The sequence below is a fragment of the Cuculus canorus genome, chromosome 27 (assembly GCF_017976375.1).
Source record: "Cuculus canorus isolate bCucCan1 chromosome 27, bCucCan1.pri, whole genome shotgun sequence".
NCBI lineage: Eukaryota > Metazoa > Chordata > Aves > Cuculiformes > Cuculidae > Cuculus > Cuculus canorus.
In genome coordinates this window covers 4,775,701-4,783,395 of record NC_071427.1, presented here as the reverse complement: position 1 = coordinate 4,783,395, position 7,695 = coordinate 4,775,701, and the positions used below count along the sequence as shown (strand labels likewise).

At 60.8% G+C, this 7,695-nt stretch overlaps 1 protein-coding gene across 2 annotated transcripts in view; it reads left to right on the top strand.

The window, feature by feature from the left end:
- Positions 1 to 1,237: 1,237 nt before the first annotated feature.
- PTPRS (protein tyrosine phosphatase receptor type S) overlaps positions 1,238 to 7,695 on the top strand; it is a 158,717-nt gene continuing 152,259 nt past the window's right edge. The window contains exons 1-2 of one of the 2 annotated variants that reach the window (XM_054050062.1): positions 1,318 to 1,399; positions 5,205 to 5,271. The gene's annotated coding sequence lies outside the window, so the exon portion shown is untranslated. Of the gene's footprint in view, positions 1,400 to 5,204; positions 5,272 to 7,695 lie in introns of both variants that reach the window. The other variant, XM_054050060.1, reaches the window with a different exon arrangement.

The following is a 7,695-nucleotide window of genomic DNA, read 5'->3' as shown; positions in this document are numbered from 1 at the left end:
CACCAATGCCCCCCTCCAGCCAACAATGACTGTCAGTGGCCACCAATGCTCATGCCATGGCCACCAGTGGTCATCAATGCTCCCCCAATGACCATCAATGCTCCTCCCATGGCTATCATTGGCCACTGATGTTTCACCCATGGCCACTAATAACCATCAATGCTCCCCCCATGGCCACCAACGCTCCCCCCATGGCCACCAATGACTATCAATGCTCTCCCCATGGCTATCACTGACAACCAATGCTTCACCCATGGCCACTAATGGTCATCAATGCCCCCTCACGGCCACCAATAACCATCAATGCTCTCCCATGGCCACCAATGCTCCCCCTATGGCCACCAATGACTATCAATGCTCTCCCCATGGCTATCACTGGCCACCAATGCTTCACCCATGGCCACTAATGGTCATCAATGCGCCCTCATGGCCACCAATGACCATCAATGCTCCTCCCATGGCCACCAATGCTCCCCCTATGGCCACCAATGACTATCAATGCTCTCCCCATGGCTATCACTGGCCACCAATGCTTCACCCATGGCCACTAATGGTCATCAATGCGCCCTCATGGCCACCAATGACCATCAATGCTCCTCCCATGGCCACCAATGCTCCCCCTATGGCCACCAATGACTATCAATGCTCTCCCCATGGCTATCACTGGCCACCAATGCTTCACCCATGGCCACTAATGGTCATCAATGCGCCCTCATGGCCACCAATGACCATCAATGCTCTCCCCATGGCCACCAACTCTCCCTCCATGGCTACTAATTACTATCAATGCTCCTCCCATGGCTACCAATGCTCCTCCCATGGCCACCAATGACTATCAATGCTCTCCCCATGGCTATCACTGACAACCAATGCTTCACCCATGGCCACTAATGGTCATCAATGCCCCCCTATGGCCACCAATGACCATCAGTGCTCCCCCCATGGCCACCAACTCTCCCCCCATGGCCACCAATGCCCCCCTATGGCCACCAATGACCATCAGTGCTCCCCCATGGCCACCAACTCTCCCCCCATGCCCACCAGTACCCCCATACCCACCCACAGCCGCGAATCCCCCCCTCCCCGTCCCCTCCTGGCCCCGCCCCTCGCGGTGACGCTCGCCCCTCGCGCCCCCCTCCCCGCGCCCCCTCCCTTCCCCGCTTGGCCCCGCCCCTCGGTGACGTCACGCGGCGGCCCGGGGGATGACGTCACCCGCGGCGGGGCCGGCGCGCGGGAGCTCGCGCCGCAGTGTCCGCGGCCCCAGCGCAGCCGCCGGGTGGAGGCGGAGGCTCGGGGGGCGGCGGAGGAGGCGGAGGAAGAGGAGGAGGAGGAGGAGGAGGGCGGCCGTGGCCCCGGCCCCTCCGGCGGCCAGCATGGGAGCGGGCACCCGCACCGGCAGGTACGGGCGGGGGGCGCGTTATACCGGGGCGGGGGGGGAAAGCGCTGAGCGGCGTTATACTGGGGGGTTTGGCTGAGTATCCGTGCTGAGCGGGTGTTGTACCGCGGAGGGGGTGGTTCTGGCTGAGCATCCGCGGTGTAACGGGCGGAGAGCGCTAAGCGCGGTGTAACGGGGTGGGGGGGTCGCTCATCATCCGTTGTACCGGGGGATTTGGCTGAGCATCCCCGCTGGAACGGGCGGGGGGCGCTGAGCCCGCTGGAACGGGGAGAGGTGGGGGGGGGGGGGGGTCGGTGAGCATCCGCGCGTTGTACCGGGGGGGGGGGGGGGGGTCCGGCGGAGCAGCCGCGCGGGGAGGGGCGGAGAGCGCTGAGGGCGCGTTGTAACGGGGAGGGGCGCGGGGGGGTCCGGCGGAGCAGCCGCGCTGTAACGGGGAGGGGGGGTCCACAGGTTGGGAGCGCTGAGCGCTGGGGCGGGGGGGGGGGGGGGCAGGTGGGGCAGAGGCGTCTGAGCAGCCGCGTTGTAGCTTGGGGGGGGGTTCGCTGTAATGGGGGGCGTTGAGTGCGGTGTAACGGGGGGCGCAGCGGCGGAGGGGGGGGCGCTGTACCGGGGGGGGGGGGGAGCGCCGGTTGCAGCGGGGCTGATGGAGGGGGCGTTATAGTGGGGGGGGGCGCGTATGGAAGGGTGTGGGCAGGAGGGGTCTCATAGCGGGGGACGGGGGGTGGGTGGGGAAGGGGCTGCGCTATAGCGGGGGGCGAGGGGGGGCGGTTCGACCCCTCCCAGCCTTCAGGATCCGGTACCCCCGTTGCCCCCTCCCCGTGTCTCCCCTCCGGTCCGAGCGGGCACTCCGACCCCGGGGTGCGGTCGTGGAGGGGGGGTGGGGGGGGCGCGGTCGGGGCGCTGCGGGACCCCCGTGTTGGAGGAAAGTGGGGGGGGGCGAGCCCGGTGCGAGGGAGCGGTGGCTGCCGCCCCGCCCGGTACCCGCGTGCGCCAGGGATGCTCCGGTGGCAGAGCCGGTGCCGCTCCCGGAGGGGCATCACCGGGGTGCGGGTACCGGATCGGCATCGCCGGGATGCGGGTACTGGAGCGGTATCATCGGGATGCGGGTGCTGGGGTGTGGGTACCGGATCAACATCACCGGGATGCGGGTACCGGAGCGGCATCGCCGGAAAGCGGATGCTGGGATGCAGGTACCGGAGTGGCATCACCGGGATGCGAGTACCGGAGCGGTATCGCCGGGGTGTGGGTACCGGGGTGTGGGTACCGGATCGGCATCGCCAGGGTGCGAATACTGGAGCGACATCGCCGGGGTGTGGGTACCGGGGTGCGGATAGCAGATCGGCATCACCGGGGTGTGAATAATGGATCAGCATCGCTGGGGTGTGGGTACCGGATCGGCATCGCTGGGGTGTGGGTACCGGGGTGCGGGTAGCGGATCGGCATCACCGGGATGTGGGTGCTGGAGTGGCACCGCCGGGGTGTGGGTACCGGAATGCGGGTACCGGATCAGCATCACTGGGGTGGGGGTACCGGAGCGGCATCACAGGGGAGTGAGTACATCGAGGTGCTTCTGGAGCAGCATCGCCGGAGTCAGGGTATCAGGGCACGGGTACTGGGGTGCGGGTACCGGAGAATCCCTTGGAGCGTTCCCCGTGATGGTGGCAGGGTGATGCCACAGCCTGGGGATGCGGCTGTGTCCCCCCGGGGTGCTGCCTTTGTGCCCTCCTCAAAGACCAGTGGCACTGTGTGTACCCCATCCCTCCGCCAGCTCCAGAGCCCGTTGGGAAGCGGGTTTTGCCCCGCTCTGCGGTGACGGCATCAAGGGAGAGGTCCAGGTCACCCCAAAACTGCCCCTGTTTTGGGGGGTCCCTTCTCTGCGCTGGGGTGGCTGCTTCGAATCAGCTCCTCCAGCACAGAGCAACGGGGACCAGAGGGCACCCCAGGATTGGCAGCTGGCGGCGTTTTCCGTCCGCCCCCGGGGGTTTTGGTTGAAATCCCGACCCTGGGGCTCTCCTGGCACAGGGGAGAGAGCCACCCCGGGGCAAAAACTGTCACACAGGGCAGAAAAAAACCCCAAATAAGCAGAGTGATTAATGGTGTCTGTGTTCCAGCGGGAGGATCCCGCTTGGGTCTCTCCTGGGGAAGCAAACGGTGGGGATGCGGGATAAGGGAGGGATGCTGGTGAGGTGGTGATGCTTGCGGGGCTCTGCGGGGTCCGAGGGTGCCCCCAGTGGGTGCTGCACCCTCCCTGGGGTGGGGGGCATCTCTGCTCCTTGGGGTTTTGTTCCCTCCAGGTGCCGGGAGGCTGCACTTCTGCAAAAGCGCTTGTTGCGGTTGGGAAGAAAGAGTGGCTTTAGTTGTGGGGGGGTTTCCAGCCCTTCCTCTGAACCGGGAGACCCTCTGTGGTGTTTGTCTGGCGTGTCCCCCATTCCCTCCGGCACAGCCCCCCTGGAATCTGCAGGGATGTTCCCAGAGGCAGTCGTGCTGCTGCTCCCACCCGCAGCTCCGCTCAGACGGGGACCTGTGTCTGAGCAGCAAAATATTAGGGGCTTATATATTTTCCCTATAAAGCGTATTGTGGGGGCTGTGTGCCTGCGCTGGGCTCGGGGTGACCCGGACTGGGGTCCCACTGCAGGGGACGCGGCTGCCCGTTCCCTGGGGACGCTGGGGGTCCATCGCCCGAAGCCAGTTGGGTTGGGCAGCGTGGGGCGCGTGCCTGCTGCAGGGACCCTCCTGCCCTCCCCAGCGAGATGAGATGATACCCCTCCTCCTGCCAGCCCGGCAGTGGGAAAGCTGTTAATTGCTCCCTACCAGATTGACTTATAAATTAACGAGTTTCCTGGCACTCTCCTCCTCCTTCCTGTGCGTGGTGAGGGCCCATATTTCAAATGGGGAAAAAGCCATAAATACTTTGAGTAATGCGAGCGGAGCTTCCAACTGAAGTGGTGCCACGCAGGAACGCGGGGGGCGATGGAGGCGGTGGGGGTAGGCGGTCCTCGAGTCCTCTTGGAATCCTCTTGGCTCAGGTCCTTCGTGCCCCTGGGTCTCCATCCCCTTGGTCCCTGGTGCTCGTCAGGTTTGATTAGTTTGGGAAAGGCAGCATCTTCCTGGGGCGCCTGCTTTGACTCACCCGGAGAGGTGCAGGTTTGCTCTGCTTTTCTCTGGATGCTAAAGCATAGCCGGTGTGATGTGCTGCCGACGGAGAAGAGGAAAAATGTGCCTTTGCTGTTTCTCTGGGAGGGTGGGTTCTTGTCAGAGCTTTAATTCTGCTGCTGCTTGAGGGGGAAGGTGGGAATGAGATGGAAGAGGCACCTGGGGTCCAGCGGGGTGGGATGTCCGAGGAGATGATGTGGCTGCACGCTGGGGACACTGCCTCTGGATCTTCACAGTGCAGAAATGGCTCCTTGCCCACCACGCTTGCCCAGAGGGCTGGAGCCTTGTTTAAGAGACCCAAAGCTGTCTTTGAGGTGGGAGCTTGTCCCTCCTGACGCCGCTTTGAGGTCTCTCAGCCCAGCGGTGGGTCGGGATGGATGCCCTCAGCTCTGCCGGCGTGGCTGCACCCAGGGCTCCACAGGGGTGAGCTCAGGGCGAGGGTCCCACCCAGCTGCTCGGCTCCTTGCCAGATATCTCGAGGTAGTAAGCGCGTGTTGAACTGTTTATCCGCTTTTCCACGTGGCGTACGTGGTTGTGTGGGTGGCGAGCCATCATGATGGATGTGAGATGTTGCCCGTGGCCTGCCCCGCCGCGTATGGATTTTGTTTGAACCCTCCCTGTTCCCAACTAAACCAGTTTTTCTTTTGCATTGCAGAGATAACAAAATTGCCAGTGTAGGATACGGAGGTAAAGGGAAGCCAGCTCTGACCCGAGTCAGTGTGGTAAGGAGAGAGTTGTTCGGTCGCATTAACAAGGTGCTGCTAAGTAGTTTAATCCACAGCTGCTGAACTTTGAGCTTTTAATTCTTCTTAAAAAGAGTTGATCAGAACGTTCATTTTATTCATAACTCTCTCCCCCCCCAAAAAAAAGGAAGATCTGTGAATGACTTCGGTTAAACGTCACTGCTTCCACAGGGTGACAAACACACCTACCTTTCCACTTCAGCCACCCCTTTCCCTCAGCTCCGCTCCTTCCAGCCGCGGACCCTTCCCTTCCTGCTGCTGGCACGGGGGTCGGAGCTGGAGTCCTGGGCTTTGCTCGGGGCTGGGGATGCCAAGCAGGATCCACAGAACTTTTTCATTTTAATATTTGCAGACTGAGGAGAGTGGGCAGGCTGGGGCGCTGCGAGCTGTAGCGGTACGGTGTGTTTAAAATTGCTGTTGATTTTAAACCGGTGCGCCCTGCAGTAGCGGAGCTCGGGGCAGCTGCCTTTCTGCAAAGTTTATTGCACAATAAGCTGGAACAATCCGAGGGCTCTGTTAGGCTCTGTTTTTTTTTGCTCTTCTCTCTTTCTGATTGTTTGCTTTATAACTTGACTGATTGTTTTGGTTTTTTTCTTTGACATCAGCCTAGCAAACTGGAAATTGTCTTTTTTCACCCTCATCCTTCAACTCATAAACCCTCCAGACCTCTGGATCTGATCCACTGTAATGCTCTTGGATGGTTTTTTTTCTTGCTTGGGTATCGTTGTCTTGGCTTGGTAATTTATGGAGCTTGGCGTTCCCGTTGCAATAGCTGCATGCGCTGTCGGATTATTTGCTGCTCGTCTGAACAAGCCCTTGCGGAGCCTCGTGCCCTGGGTGCCAAGCCCTTTGCAGATGGGCACGTCCCAGTGCAGCCCCAATATCCAAACAAGTCGTTTTCAGCCCGTGTTGTGCTCTTGTTGTCACTTGATAGGGAGCTCCTTGGAGGCGTGAGTTGCTTTAAACTTCATTATTATTTTTTTTAACCCATGAAGCCTCCTGGCTCCCATCCTCCCGGCAGTGCCCGAGGGCCGGCGCGTGGTGCCCGCGCACACAGGCGAGCAGCGTGCGCTGGGCACAGCTGCCAAGGGAGGAGGTGGAGGTACCACTGCGGCAGAGGAAGGAGAGGGGTACGTGTGTCCCAAGGGCATGTCCAGGTGTGGGGAGGGAGCGGGTGTGAGGAGAGCAGCATGGGCAGATCCTGAAAGGTGCTTAGGGATGCTCTGCTCCATTCAACAGCCCTGTGCAGTGCTACAGACTGGGGGAAGAGTGGCTGGAGAGCTGCACGGAGGAGAAGGACCTGGGGGTAATGGTTGACAGCGACTGACTGTGAGCCAGCAGTGTGCCCAGGGGTCCAAGAAGGCCAACGGCATCTTGGCTTGGATCAGAAATGGGGTCACCAGCAGGGCCAGGGAGGGGATTCTCCCTCTGTACTCAGCACTGGTGAGACCGCACCTCGAATACTGTGTTCAGTTCTGGCCCCTCACCACAAGAAGGATGTGGAGGCTCTGGAGTGTGTCCAGAGAAGAGCAACGAAGCTGGTGAGGAGCTGGAGAACGTCTGACGAGGAGCGGCTGAGAGAGCTGGGGTTGTTTTGCCTGGAGAAGACGAGGCTGAGGGGAGACCTTATTGCTCTCTACAACTCCCTGAAAGGAGGTTGTGGAGAGGAGGGAGCTGGGCTCTTCTCCCAAGGGACAGAGGACAGGACAAGGGGGAATGGCCTGAAGCTCCGCCAGGGGAGGTTCAGGTTGGATATCAGAAAAAAATTCTTCACAGTAAGAGTCATCAGCACTGGAACAGCTGCCCAGGGAGGGGGTCGAGTCGCCTTCCCTGGAGGTGTTTAAGGAACGGGTGGATGAAGTGCTGAGGGACATGGTTTAGGGAGTGTTAGGAATGGTTGGACTCGATCCAGTGGGCCCTTTCCAACCTGGTGATTCTATGATTCTATGATCTTTGGAGACAGAGGGGTGATGCTGAAGGTGATGACAGCCATGTCCCTGGGTATGGGGGCCACACCACGACCCAATGCTGGGATTTTCCCCTACTCTTGGGACTTGCTGGCCCTGTTGGGGACTCTGTCCCCTGCTCCAGGGAAGCAAGGCTTCACCGTTTCCCCATTCAGGCAGCCTGCTGCAGCCCTAGGCAGCTTGGGACTCACTGGGCTTGTGCCCCTTGGGTTTGGAAAGCTTTGGAGAGGCCTTTGTACAGCTCCCGGTGTGGCAGAGCAGAGTTTTGGCGCCCTGCTTACACGGGCATGGCCAGCCCAGGGAGAGGAGATTTTCACTGTTGACATTTCCAGATGTTCGTATAGGCCAGGCCATTGCAGTTTGAGTGTTGCAATACAAATGGAAGCCCTAATAACGCCCGTGCTCGAGTTTCCTGGCGATATTTGCACGATTAAGA